This window comes from Tachypleus tridentatus, chromosome 13, assembly GCF_004210375.1.
Source record: "Tachypleus tridentatus isolate NWPU-2018 chromosome 13, ASM421037v1, whole genome shotgun sequence".
NCBI classification, from domain to species: Eukaryota; Metazoa; Arthropoda; class Merostomata; order Xiphosura; family Limulidae; genus Tachypleus; species Tachypleus tridentatus.
This window is the reverse complement of record NC_134837.1, coordinates 17,782,209-17,796,248: the sequence shown is the minus strand read 5'-3', so window position 1 is coordinate 17,796,248 and position 14,040 is coordinate 17,782,209. Positions and strand designations below refer to the sequence as shown.

General features: G+C 34.4%; 1 protein-coding gene across 2 annotated transcripts in view; it reads left to right on the top strand.

Annotated features, from left to right (window-relative positions):
• The window catches only part of LOC143238996 (neural cell adhesion molecule 2-like), a 414,991-nt gene that overhangs the window by 73,417 nt on the left and 327,534 nt on the right, over positions 1-14,040 (top strand). The gene's annotated exons all lie outside the window — the stretch shown is intronic.

The following is a 14,040-nucleotide window of genomic DNA, read 5'->3' as shown; positions in this document are numbered from 1 at the left end:
TGTAAACCTGACAAACACACGGTCATCTCGGGCAGTAGATTTTTTCGAAGTCAGCCAGAAGACTTTTCTGGAACAACATATTTTGTAATTCGATGACAATTCAGGATTATGGATAAAGTACCCTGGGTATACCCTACTGTTCTGACAATGTCAATTCACTTCATACCATTTCTGGATAGTCGAACAATTTGACCACCTATAACTTCAGGTACAAGACAAGATATAACACTACACCGGTACAGAAAACACACGCTTAAAAAATGTGTATACATGTTGTGAGAGAAAATGCTCAAAACAACTTACACTGATATGATAAGAATAAAAAACTGTTACTACTCGGGCATTTATTTAACAACAACTTCACGTAACATCAGTAGAATGAAAACATTTTGGTCAAGACTGTACATCCTACAGTTAGAAATGAAGTTTAGGGAAAAGAATGATTACCACAAGAGAATGATTCTTACAGTTACCAATACTGCTTAAACAAAAACTTACAGTTACCAATACTGCTTAAACAAAAACTTACAGTTACCAATACTGCTTAAACAAAAACTTACAGTTACCAATACTGCTTAAACAAAACTTACAGTTACCAATACTGTAAACAAAACTTACATTTACCAATACTGCTTAAACAAAAACTTACATTTACCAATACTGCTTAAACAAAAACTTACAGTTACCAATACTGCCTAAACAAAAACTTACAGTTACCAATACTGCTTAAACAAAAACTATAACCATAAGAAAACACTTTTTAAAGTTACATTGAAATATTGTAATGACGTCACTTCTCGACAACGTTTTAAAAAGTATTTTTGCAGTTAACTGAAAACATGATAACTTCTGTAACTTAGGGACAAATTCCGATGAACTTCTGATCGTGTATGTTTCAAAACATACATTTCTAAGTGTATTAGACTGACGTCTTTCCACTTTATTTATTGAAATCTTACACTTACGCGAAAGAAATCCAAAAAAATGCTTATATTTTTGAAGCAAGGCCAATCTTAAAATACGAGAAGTGCCACCTCTCAGTGAAATTCAATTATTCTTAAAGGAACAACACATCATAAAACCGAGATTTATGACCTGATTAAAAAGAAAAAAGCATCTCTTTGAAAGAGTGAAATTTACAAGGACGTGACTAGAATGATAAAATCTGTCAAATTCAGGCCTAATAATATCGGATTTCTCTTACAACTCCTTAACAAACTATTCCAGTTTTTCTAACGGCTAAATAACAGCTTTAATTTGCTTTTACATGTTTTTGTTGTCGTTCTTCTAGTTGGAAAAACCAGGAATAACCGAAAAATCAGCAGAAAAATCACTCGTTCGGAAGAGACTTTTAAGTGTAAAATGCCGTGTTGGGTACTTTATAAACCGAATATTATTTATTAAATCATTATCGATATTTTAATATCACCAGTGATCTTGTTTGATTTTGAGCTACAGACCGTCATCATTTTATTCAATAATACGCGTAAAATAAAATCTATTTATGAAAATGTATCGAACTTATTATACACTGGCTGAACCAAAATAAATTGACATCTTTGCTTGTTTTGAATTACGCGCAGAGCTACACGAGGGCTATCTGTGCTAACCGTCCCTAATTTAGCAGTGTAAGACTAGATGGAAGGCAGCTAGCCATCACCACCCACCGCCAATTCTTGGGCTACTCTTTTACCAACGAATAGTGGGATTGATCGTAACATTATAACGCCCCACGACTTAAAGGACGAGCATTTTTGTTGCGATCGGGATTCGAACTTGCGACCTTCGAATTACGAGTCGAACGCCTTAACACGCTTGGCCATGCCGGGTGGATATCTTTGCTTCGACGTGATTATTGAGATACTGAAATAAATTCTTTGATAAGCAAGTGTTCAATTATTGTGAAGACCATCTACCTTTTTCCAAACACAGTTAAGGTAATTTAATTTGGAGCAGATTCGTCTCCAAAATATCTAAATGATTGTGAAATACGTAATATTTGAGTATTACTTGCTCAACATGCATAGTGTCTCGTAACGTTTGAAGTACGTAGATTTAGGTTGATATCCGGTTACTTTTCATAACTTTTAGCATACCTTGAAGAATTTAGTACTCGAGAAACGATAGATTTGGATTTGTAGAATCGAAAAAATCTTTAATATGAAATCATCCAGTACAATCCAGGAAATATGGGTGACTTTTCCATTGCTTTGAAACACGTAGTCAGCGACTAATACACACCTTGTAACTAAAAGGTCTTGTTATTTTGGTGGACATAGTAATTTGGTAATATCCAGCTTGTAAGTAAAACAGCCAGCCGTTATTGTATGAGTAATTATTTGATAGTAATATCTGGTTTTTAATTGAAACGTATAGTTGTTTTGAAGTATGTAACCCTTAAATAATATCTATTATACCTCTAGAAGTTTTAGAGATATTAACTAATCTTAAAAGTATATAATATTTGTTCATTAATTAATTTTTCAGTAACATTATACTTTGCAGTTCTATTTTAAGGGTAATCAGAATATGGCTAGGGTCGGTACTTTGACATCTTTTCATGCGTACAATGAAAATACTACAATAATACAATAGTAAGGCCAATGAACATAAAAAAATCCTTTCGGCGTTGTTTTTTTATCTCTTTACTCCAACATTTATACCGGTTACTAATCCGTGTCCTTAGTCACACATGTGCAACTTTTCAACCAAAACGTTTAACGTGGTTAAAATTCACCAACTTCAACCGAAACGTATTCAATATATTTTATACATATACTGCTGGCCAAAACCTTAAGGCCAATTAAAATAAAGAAACAATATGCATTTTGCGTTGTCAGACACAACCACTTGTTTGAGTAGAGCTTCGAAAGATGAAAATAAGAAAAGGGAAAATAAAAAAAAAACTTTTTTAGCATTTAATAGGGAAAATGTGAACACTATGAAATTAGCCTAAATACTAGCTGGTCAAAAGTTTAAGATCATACTGAAACGAAGCGTTAATCGGTAAACACGTAACGAAATTTATTCATTTGTGTTCAAGCATTAGTTGTCAACATCTCTCACTGACATCTCCTGTGTTACATTGGGTAAAAACATGGTAAAGGCTAAAAAGTTGACAGAGTTTGAACGTGGCAGAATTGTCGAGCTGCAAAAGCAAGGTCTCTCTCAACGTGCCATCACTGGTGAGAATAGACGTAGTAAAACTGATGTTGTAAATTTCTTAAAAGACCCTGAGGAATACGGAACGAAAATTTCAAGTGGTCGGTTCAAGAAAATTTCGCCGGCGTTGAGCAGGAGGATTCCACGGGTTGTTCAGCAAGACACCAGCCGATCGTCGAACCATATTAAGGCCCTTACGGACGCAAAATGTAGCTCAAGGACAATAAGACGGCATCTACGAGAGAAAGGCTTTAAAAACCGTAAACGTCTTCAAAGGCCACGCCTCCTTCCACACCACGAAACAGCTCGGTTAAACTTTGTTGAGAAGCAACAAACATGGGACGTAGAAAATTGGACGAAGGTTTTGTTCTCTAATGAGAAAAACTTAACCTACATGGTCCAGATGACTTTCAACGTTACTGGCACCAGAAACATTTTCTACACGACGCAGTGGAGGAGGTTCCATCATGATCTGGGATTATTTCTCCTTCCATGGAACAATGGAGCTTCAGGTTATACAGGGGCGTCAAACAGCACTTGGCTACATTGGCATGATGGAGAGAGCATCCTTATTGACTAAAGGCTTTCGCTTGTGTAGAAATAACTAGATCTTTCAGCAGGACAATGCTGCAATCCATAATGCCCGCAGAACAAAGGACTTCTTCATGGCAAATAACATTATTTTTTTTACCATCCGGAGTATTCGTCCAAACAGAACCCAACTGAAAATGTTTGGAGGTGGATGGCAATGGAAGTCTATAGAAATGGACGTTAATTCCAAACAATGCATTCAGTTTATTTTTCGTTTACTTATTTTCATCTTTCGAAGCTCTACTCAAATAAGGGGTTGAGTCTAACAACGCAAAATGCATATTTTTTTCTTTATGTTAATTGGCCTTAAGACCTTGGCCAGCAGTGTATAACAGTTGATTTTTTGCTGTTTATCTGTGAATGTAATGAGAATAAGGTAGTTAATTTTGAATCATTATTTTTGTCTATATTGAAGTTATCTTCACCAAAACAGTTAGTGTTTCATTTATTTTGTACAGTTTTTTCATATGAATAAAATATAAAATAAGAGACAATTGTGTGAAGTGAATGATGAATATACATTTCTTTTTCATTTACGTTTTACTTTTTAAACTGTACTGGTTTAGAGAATCTATTTAAAAATCTAATAATTTGATGTATTTTTAAGCAGACTGCATTCAATATCAATTAAGTTATATTAAAACTTTCAAAATTTACAATAGCTATAAACCGAGTAAAATGATTTTTTGGTGTAAGCGATGTACCTACACACATAATAGTTCTTTGTTTATTGTTAAGTGAAACACACATAGTAGTTCTTTGTTTGTTGTTAAGTGTAACATATATAGTAGTTCTTTGTTTATTGTTAAGTGAAAAACACACAGTAGTTCTTTGTTTATTGTTAAGTGAAAAACACACAGTAGTTCTTTGTTTGTTGTTAAGGGAAACACACACAGTAGTTCTTTGTTTGTTGTTAAGTGAAAGACGCATAGTAGTTCTTTGTTTGTTGTTAAGTGAAAGACACACAGTAGTTGTTTGTTTGTTGTTAAGTGAAAGACACACAGTAGTTGTTTGTTTGTTGTTAAGGGAAACACACACAGTAGTTCTTTGTTTGTTGTCAAGTGAAAGACGCATAGTAGTTCTTTGTTTGTTGTTAAGTGAAAGACACACAGTAGTTCTTTGTTTATTGTTAACTGAAACACACATAGTAGTTGTTTGTTTGTTGTTAAGTGAGAAACACAGTAGTTCTTTGTTTGTTGTAAAGTGAAACACACATAGTAGTTCTTTGTTTATTGTTAAGTGAAACACACATAGTAGTTCTTTGTTTGTTGTAAAGTGAAAGACACACAGTAGTTCGTTGTTTGTTGTTAAGTGAAAAACACACAGTAGTTCTTTGTTTATTGTTAAGTGAAGTGAAACACACATAGTAGTTGTTTGTTTGTTGTTAAGGGAAACACACACAGTAGTTCTTTGTTTGTTGTTAAGTGAAAGACACATAGTAGTCCTTTGTTGTTAAGTGAAAAACTACGGAGCAAGCTATTCGTGATCTGGTCGCTACTCGTATCGAAACCAGATGTTCAGTGCTGTAAACCCCCAGAGTTACTACTCAATCACAGACGGGTGTACTCGTAGTAATATTATTCGTATTTAACTTAAGGTGTATCTTGATGACAGCATGCTTTTTAAGCAATGGTGTAGTGCAGCTGTAAATACGAAGTAAAATATACTTGACTGTTTTAAATATCGTTTCATAAATACATAAACGTATGTATAATGTTTATCAGTTACACATTCATCAGCTTCAGTTCATGATGTTTTACATTTCTGAAGGCCCGGTGGTTAAGGCACTCGATTCGTAATCTGAGAGTCGCGGGTTCTAATTCTCGTCACACCAAATATGCTCGCTTTTTCAGCTCTGGGGGCGTTATATTATGACGGTCAATCCCACTATTCGTTGGTAAAAGAGAAGCCCAAGAGGTGGCGGTGATGTCTAGCTGTCTTTCCTCTGGTATAAACTGCTAAACTATGGACGGTTAGCGCAGATAGCCCTCGTGTAGTTTTGCGCAAAATTCACAAACAAACAAACAATACTCTAACGATGTCTGAAACTGAACTTAAATAATTTCACTGTATATGACAATATTTAATATATGATTTCGTTAAAGCAAACTATTTGGTCAGGAATTACCTTAAGAGTTTGTATTCAAAGATATCAAATACTGTGCGTGTAATTTGTTTACCTTTTGTCTTAGCTCTGACCTCTAAGCTCTTATAGAGAAACCACACTAGGCTCTCTGCTGTTTCCACCGAGGGGAATCGAACTCCCAATTTTAGTGTTGCAAATATGTAGACTTACCGCTGTTCCAGCGAAAGACCATTAAAAACGAACTGTCTTGTTTGGTGTTTTAAAAACAGTGAGTACTGTGGAGAAACATAATAATTCCGTTCTTATAACTCCTAATAGAATTTATAAAACTGCTCCAATTTATTGAATGAAACTAAAAAGTGTAATAATTATAGTCAAGGTGTATGAAAATATTCATGAATAAGTCTTTGAATATGATTATTGATGCAAAAAAGTAAATGTTTTAAGGAAAAGTTTTCCACGAATATATCAAAAAACGTATAAAATTCCTTTATAGTTGAACTAATCTCTCAGGCCAGCAAATTACATCAATTTTAATCTTCTGGTTTTCACAATTTTAAGCTGGAATTCGTGCTGTGAAAGTAAATAGTAAAAATAAAAAAAATAATAATAGAGAATTTGAATGTATTTTAAATATTTTAGAGCATCAAGAAGTTGCCACGACAGGCCATGCACCATATCGCGATCATGCGAGTTAACTATAGCCCTACAATGTAGTTTTCTTTACAACGAACTCCGGCGTAAGACTATCACGTCAAAAGCACAACATTCCTTCTTGAAGGGTTTCAATAATCCGTCTAGGTTATCCAGCACCAGTTTTAAAAGTCCGATTGCACGGAAATCCACAGGCAATGCATTCAGAGAACTTGATCATCATACTTTCATATGGAATATTATAAATACCTCTTTCATATTCCAGCTGTTTGAGACATGTTACAGCTGAACGGGTTATTTGTTCTTAAGCACAAATTTACACAATGTGTTATCTGTACTTAACACACTGAAGTTGATTTTTGGCATTATAAACTTCCAGACCTACAGCTGAGCCAACGTCAGAGGGAACAGTGGAACTAAAATGTTGTGGAAAAATATTTCTTGAAGGGTACTTCTTAAGTATGTTGGGTATTATTGGGTGAAACAAGTGGCATATGTTTTTCAGATGATCCCTGTGTTCGTGGATTCTTATCTGCATCATTACGTGAAATAGACGAATTAAGGCTAATCGAAATTAATTTTAAAATATAATTATGTGTGAAATATAGTGAGTTCCAGTCAGTTATCGTTTAGGATCAATTTAATAACTTCGGTTTTAACTACCAGGTTTTGCTGTCACGTGCAACGAAGGGAAATAATGTGTAAATTTTCCTACACACTGCAAAGTTTGTTTGTTTTTGAATTTCGCGCAAAGCAACACGAGGATTATCTGCGCTAGCCGTCCCTAATTTAGCAGTGTAAGACTAGAGGGAAAGCAGTTAGTCATCACCACTCACCGCAAAACTCTTGGACAACTCTTTTACAAACGAATAGTGAAATTGACAGTCACATTATAACGCCCACACAGCTGAAAGGGCGAGCATGTTTGGTGCGACTGGGATTCGAACCCGCGACCCTCGGATTAAGAGTCGAACGCCTTAACACATTTGGCCATGCCGGGGTCAACTGCAGAGTACGTACACTGAATGTGATTTCAACGTGTTTTAAACAAGCAGTTTCACTTTGTTTAACATTACAATTAGGGCTAATGTATTGCATTATATGTGGGGTAATTATGAAACATTCTAAAAATTATAGTAAAACATGTCAATATAAAAACTATTTGTATTGACGTGGACAAAGTGAATAAAAAGTATGATGACATAAGATAAATATTTTTAAAATGTCCACAAGAAGGTGTTCAAAAAATTTTAGTTTCTACATACAGAGTGTTTTTGACACACCCTATAGGCTTGTTATATTTCTATACAACGAATATCTGTGATATTTAGGCCCGACATGACCACGTGGGTTATAGCGTTCGACTCCTAATCCGAGGATCGCGGGTTTGAATCCCGGTCGCACCAAACATGCTCGCCCTTTCAGCCGTGGGGGTGTTATAATATGTCGGTCAATCCCACTATTCGTTAGTAAAAGAATAGCCCAAAAGTTGGCGGTGGGTGGTGATGACTAGCTGCTTTCCCTCTAGTCTTACACTGCTAAATTAGGGATGGCTAGCGCAGATAGCCTTCGTGTAGCTTTGCGCGAAGTTCGTGAACCTGACGATGACAGAAGAAGGTGGAAACGTTGTTCTCTTCTCTACGTAAAATATTTTCTCAACCCAAACGAACCGTTTTTACATATATATTTCTCTACAAGTGGGTTTTCTCGACATCACTGATAACTATAAAACATTAGTTTTGGAGTAAATCACTAACCTTCAGCACAACTAGGGAGTTAAGAGATAACTTGGGATGTCAAGTTATACTGAGATAAATGCCAACTTGGGAGTACAAGCTACCGAAATTAGCGCTTACTTGAGAATATAAATTATTATTAATTAAACAATAGAAGTGCAATATTAACGTTACCAACAAAAGTAAGAAAACCAAAACCTATATGGAGAACACAAGTTACGAAGATAGTTCTAACTGTACAACAGAAATTAGAATACTAAGTTATAAACGTAATTTAGGAAGCTAGAAACTAAGTTCACAACACAAGCGGCTCAACACTTACATTACAACACGAACTGAGATGTCAGACATTAACATTAAAACACAAGCTAAGGAGTTAGATGCTAACATGAAAACACAAGTTAAGATGTTTAGACACTGTCATGTCAGTTCAAGGTCGAGAGCTAAACCCTAACTTGATACTATAATGTGAGAAGTTAGACGCTAATAGGACTACATAAGCTAGAAAGATAGACGACAGTTTGACAACACCAGATAAAAGACTAAGGCATTAACATTACGGCACAAACTAGGGAGTTATACAACACAACGCAAGTAACATCACTAACTGGTTAACACAACACTAATTTGATAACATATGCTAGATATCTAGATGCTAACATCGCAACAAAAAAACTAAAGATCTAGATCGAACTGGATAATACACGTTCTCTAAGGACCAGCTAGGAAGCTAGACCCCAATTTGACAGGTAAAATTCTATGGAGAGAGCTAGTCATTAAGTTTACAAGAAAAGCTATGGAGCGAGACATTAACTTGATAAGACCAGCCAGAGAGCTAGGTGCTAAGTTGACAGCACAAGCTCTTTAAGAAGAGTTCAATAGGTAACTGTCGAAACAAAACAAGTTTGGAAGCTGGACGTTAAGTAGAAGAGGGAGTTAAGGAAGTAGACATTAACTTGACAACACAAGCTAGTCATTTAGAAGCTTACTTGAAACACAAGTTAAGGAAGTAGACGTTAACTTGACAACACAAGCTAGTGATCTAGAAGCTCATTTGAAACACAAGTTAAGGAAGTAGACGTTAACTTGACAACACAAGCTAGTGATCTAGAAGCTTATTTGAAACACAAGTTAAGGAAGTTGACGTTAACTTGACAACACAAGCTAGTGATCTAGAAGCTTATTTGAAACACAAGATAAGTAGACATTAACTTGACAACACAAGCTAGTGGTCTAGAAGCTTACTTGAAACACAAGTTAAGGAAGTAGACGTTAACTTGACAACACAAGCTAGTGATCTAGAAGCTTACTTGAAACACAAGTTAAGGAAGTAGACGTTAACTTGACAACACAAGCTAGTGATCTAGAAGCTTATTTGAAACACAAGATAAGTAGACATTAACTTGACAACACAAGCTAGTGGTCTAGAAGCTTACTTGGAACACAAGTTAAGGAAGTAGACGTTAACTTGACAACACAAGCTAGTGATCTAGAAGCTTATTTGAAACACAAGTTAAGGAAGTAGACGTTAACTTGACAACACAAGCTAGTGATCTAGAAGCTTATTTGAAACACAAGATAAGTAGACATTAACTTGACAACACAAGCTAGTGATCTAGAAGCTTACTTGAAACACAAGTTAAGGAAGTAGACGTTAACTTGACAGCACAAGCTAGTGATCTTGAAGCTTATTTGAAACACAAGATAAGTAGACATTAACTTGACAACACAAGCTAGTGATCTAGAAGCTTACTTGAAACACAAGATAAGGAAGTAGACATTAACTTGACAACACAAGCTAGTGATCTAGAAGCTTATTTGAAACACAAGTTAAGGAAGTAGACGTTAACTTCACAACACAAGCTAGTGATCTAGAAGCTTATTTGAAACACAAGTTAAGGAAGTAGACGTTAACTTGACAACACAAGCTAGTGATCTAGAAGCTTACTTGAAACACAAGATAAGGAAGTAGACATTAACTTGACAACACAAGCTAGTGATCTAAAAGCTTACTTGGAACACAAGTTAAGGATGTAGACATTAACTTGACAACACAAGCTAGTGATCTAGAAGCTCACTTGAAACACAAGTTAAGGAAGTAGACATTAACTTGACAACACAAGCTAGTGATCTAGAAGCTTACTTGAAACACAAGATAAGGAAGTAGACATTAACTTGACAACACAAGCTAGTGATCTAGAAGCTTACTTGAAACACAAGTTAAGGAAGTAGACATTAACTTGACAACACAAGCTAGTGATCTAGAAGCTTACTTGAAACACAAGTTAAGGAAGTAGACATTAACTTGACAACACAAGCTAGTGATCTAGAAGCTTACTTGAAACACAAGTTAAGGAAGTAGACATTAACTCGACAACACAAGCTAGTGATCTAGAAGCTTACTTGAAACACGAGTTAAGGAAGTAGACATTAACTTGACAACACAAGCTAGTGATCTAAAAGCTTACTTGAAACACAAGTTAAGGAAGTAGACATTAACTTGACAACACAAGCTAGTGATCTAAAAGCTTACTTGGAACACAAGTTAAGGAAGTGGACGTTAACTTAACAACAATAGTTAGGGATGTAGATATTCACTTGAAGCTTCAACGCGTTATTTCTCAACTTTATTTTCACTTAGTATATTTCAACATTTATTAAATAAGAACTAGAGACAAATATCACATGTTTTCATCCTTTGGTTCAACGAGAAAAAGAGAGACATAAATTTTTCTAAAATGTTACCAGAAAAAATTTGGTAGTTTATTTTTTGTTGTATGAAAAAAAACAAACTACAAACAACAAAAAACCCGTAATCAACCGAACCACATCTCTTCTCAACCAGTGTCTCATCGCTTCTCTTACGTTTCTCTGAAAGTGTGTCAATCAGACAGATTGAAGTCCACAACTAATAATACTTTTTACTCAATATGTTTTCATTATTATCAGGTCGTATGAAGTAAAACTTTTGAACTGTAGTTTGGGAAAATTTCTCATAGAGCGATATACGTAACACATGAAAAAAAGTAAAATAATGTCACGTGATTTTTTGGCTCTCATCCATTTCCGTTTCGAAATGAGTTTTGTTGACAGAGAAGATTGATAGACTTAATAGAAAGGTTATTTTCAACAACGTCGAAATGTACCATTTTGTATACGTTCTTTACATTTCTGAGTAAAAATTGTATATATATACATTGTGAGATTTATTCCATTTACAGCTTTTATTTCACTAAACCTTCCAAACGATCAATCAACCAACCACTGATGGAGACAGTAACATCGTGTCTCGAACAAAATGTGGAAGTTTCGAAACAACATACCAGCTTATGTATTTACATACGTAAGAAAAAACCTAACGACAAAATCACAGCTCCAAATTTGTTGTTTATTGTACATTATAAACTATATTCAGTGTTTACTCGTGTGTAGAATTCAAAAACAGAAAACACTGAAATAAATTAATTGACTTAAACCAATCATGTCATATTATCGAGAAAATCAAAAACAAAATATAGAATTAATTACTTTTAACCAATACACGAACCAAGTAAAGCCCATCGTTACAGTAATTTATTCTATAGAACAAGTTACTATTAACCAATACACGAACCAAGTAAAGCTCACCGTTACAGTAATTTATTCTGTAGAACAAGTTACTATTAACCAATACACGAACCTAGTAAAGCCCACCGTTACGGTAATTTATTCTGTAGAACAAGTTACTATTAACCAATACACGAACCAAGTAAAGCCCATCGTTACAGTAATTTATTCTGTAGAACAAGTTACTGTTAACTAATACAGGAACCTAGTAAAGCCCACCGTTACAGTAATTTATTCTGTAGAACAAGTTACTATTAACCAATACACGAACCAAGTAAAGCTCACCGTTACAGTAATTTATTCTGTAGAACAAGTTACTATTAACCAATACACGAACCAAGTAAAGCCCACCGTTACAGTAATTTATTCTGTAGAACAAGTTACTGTTAACTAATACAGGAACCAAGTAAAGCTCACCGTTACAGTAATTTATTCTGTAGAACAAGTTACTGTTAACTAATACAGGAACCTAGTAAAGCCCACCGTTACGGTAATTTATTCTGTAGAACAAGTTACTATTAACCAATACACGAACCAAGTAAAGCTCACCGTTACAGTAATTTATTCTGTAGAACAAGTTACTCTTAACTAATACAGGAACCTAGTAAAGCCCACCGTTACGGTAATTTATTCTGTAGAACAAGTTACTATTAACCAATACACGAACCAAGTAAAGTTCACCGTTACAGTAATTTATTCTGTAGAACAAGTTACTGTTAACTAATACAGGAACCTAGTAAAGCCCACCGTTACGGTAATTTATTCTGTAGAACAAGTTACTATTAACCAATACACGAACCAAGTAAAGTTCACCGTTACAGTAATTTATTCTGTAGAACAAGTTACTATTAACCAATACACAAACTTAATGGCTAAGGCTTGTTTTACATATTCATGATTACTTAATGGCTAAGGCTTGTTTTACATGTTCATCATTACTTAATGGCTAAGCCTTGTTTTACATATTCATCATTACTTAATGGCTAAGCCTTGGTTTACATATTCATCATTACTTAATGGCTAAGCCTTGGTTTACACATTCATCATCACTGTTTCTATCTTTTTCTTTATTCTTGCATGAATGCTCTCTTTACTGAGACAAAGACTTTTCATGGTTATCAACATAAAAGATTAGTTATAACTTAGAACTGAAGAAACTACAAAGTCCACGTTATTTTATTTAGACGAAACACTTTCAGACCGATCACGTAGTGTGTGGGCATAAACAATCGAGTACCTCACGGGGTATGACCGGTGATTGTTACTTGGTAACTCACAGCGTATGCTCGTAATCATATAATATGACTACTAGTGTACAGTTAAATTTTTAGTAGTGTTGCAAAATGATTTTTGTATAACTTGTTACTTTAAAATTATAAGTAAAAAACACGCTTTCAGCTAAAGTAACGTAATTCAATCATGTGCTTTTATATTTGTGTGAGGTAAAGGCAGGAAAGAAATATGTCTCTACAACATCGTTAGTCAGTCAATAAGATTGAAAAATTTCTGGTTTTGTGAAATTTTGGTTTCTATTTTACTAATTCTCCAAGTACTTTGATAGCTTATTATTTTGTACTTGGTTTGTTTACTACTCAAGAGTGTGCGTAAAGTGCTTATAAAGTTTTATTTACATGTTGTTTGTAATGTGTTTGATATTTTAATTTGTGTTTCACATATTGTAAATCTGGCCCATTTCTACTATAATCGCAAATGTAGTTATGATAATTCAACTCTACTCTACTAATGACTGACTTAATGAATATAAATTTGTCATTTTTGAAGTTCATCTTCTAATACTAGCTCAATACTTCAGTTTTACACTGTTTAGAAGTAAGCCAGATCTGAGGTACTATACTCACAGTTAACGCAATGTGTAATGGACAATATAAGTTCATAGAAAATATGTAAAATTACGCTTTTCACAAAATGCACAGGATACAAAAAGTATAAAATATAAAATATGATAATTAAGGGGAGTAGGAGTGTCCACACCAAGTTATTGTTTTTAAATGTTATTTAAAATGGTTAAACATTCTATAACTCCGTACCTGTAGAATGAAGACTTTTATAATATCATCCTCAACATATAATATCAACACATGTGTTTTTCACAACAGGCAGTTGCCGTGCATTTCAGTTTCTCTTCATACCACAATTTATTATACTCTTGAGAGAGATGAAAATAACAAATTCACTTGAATTTAA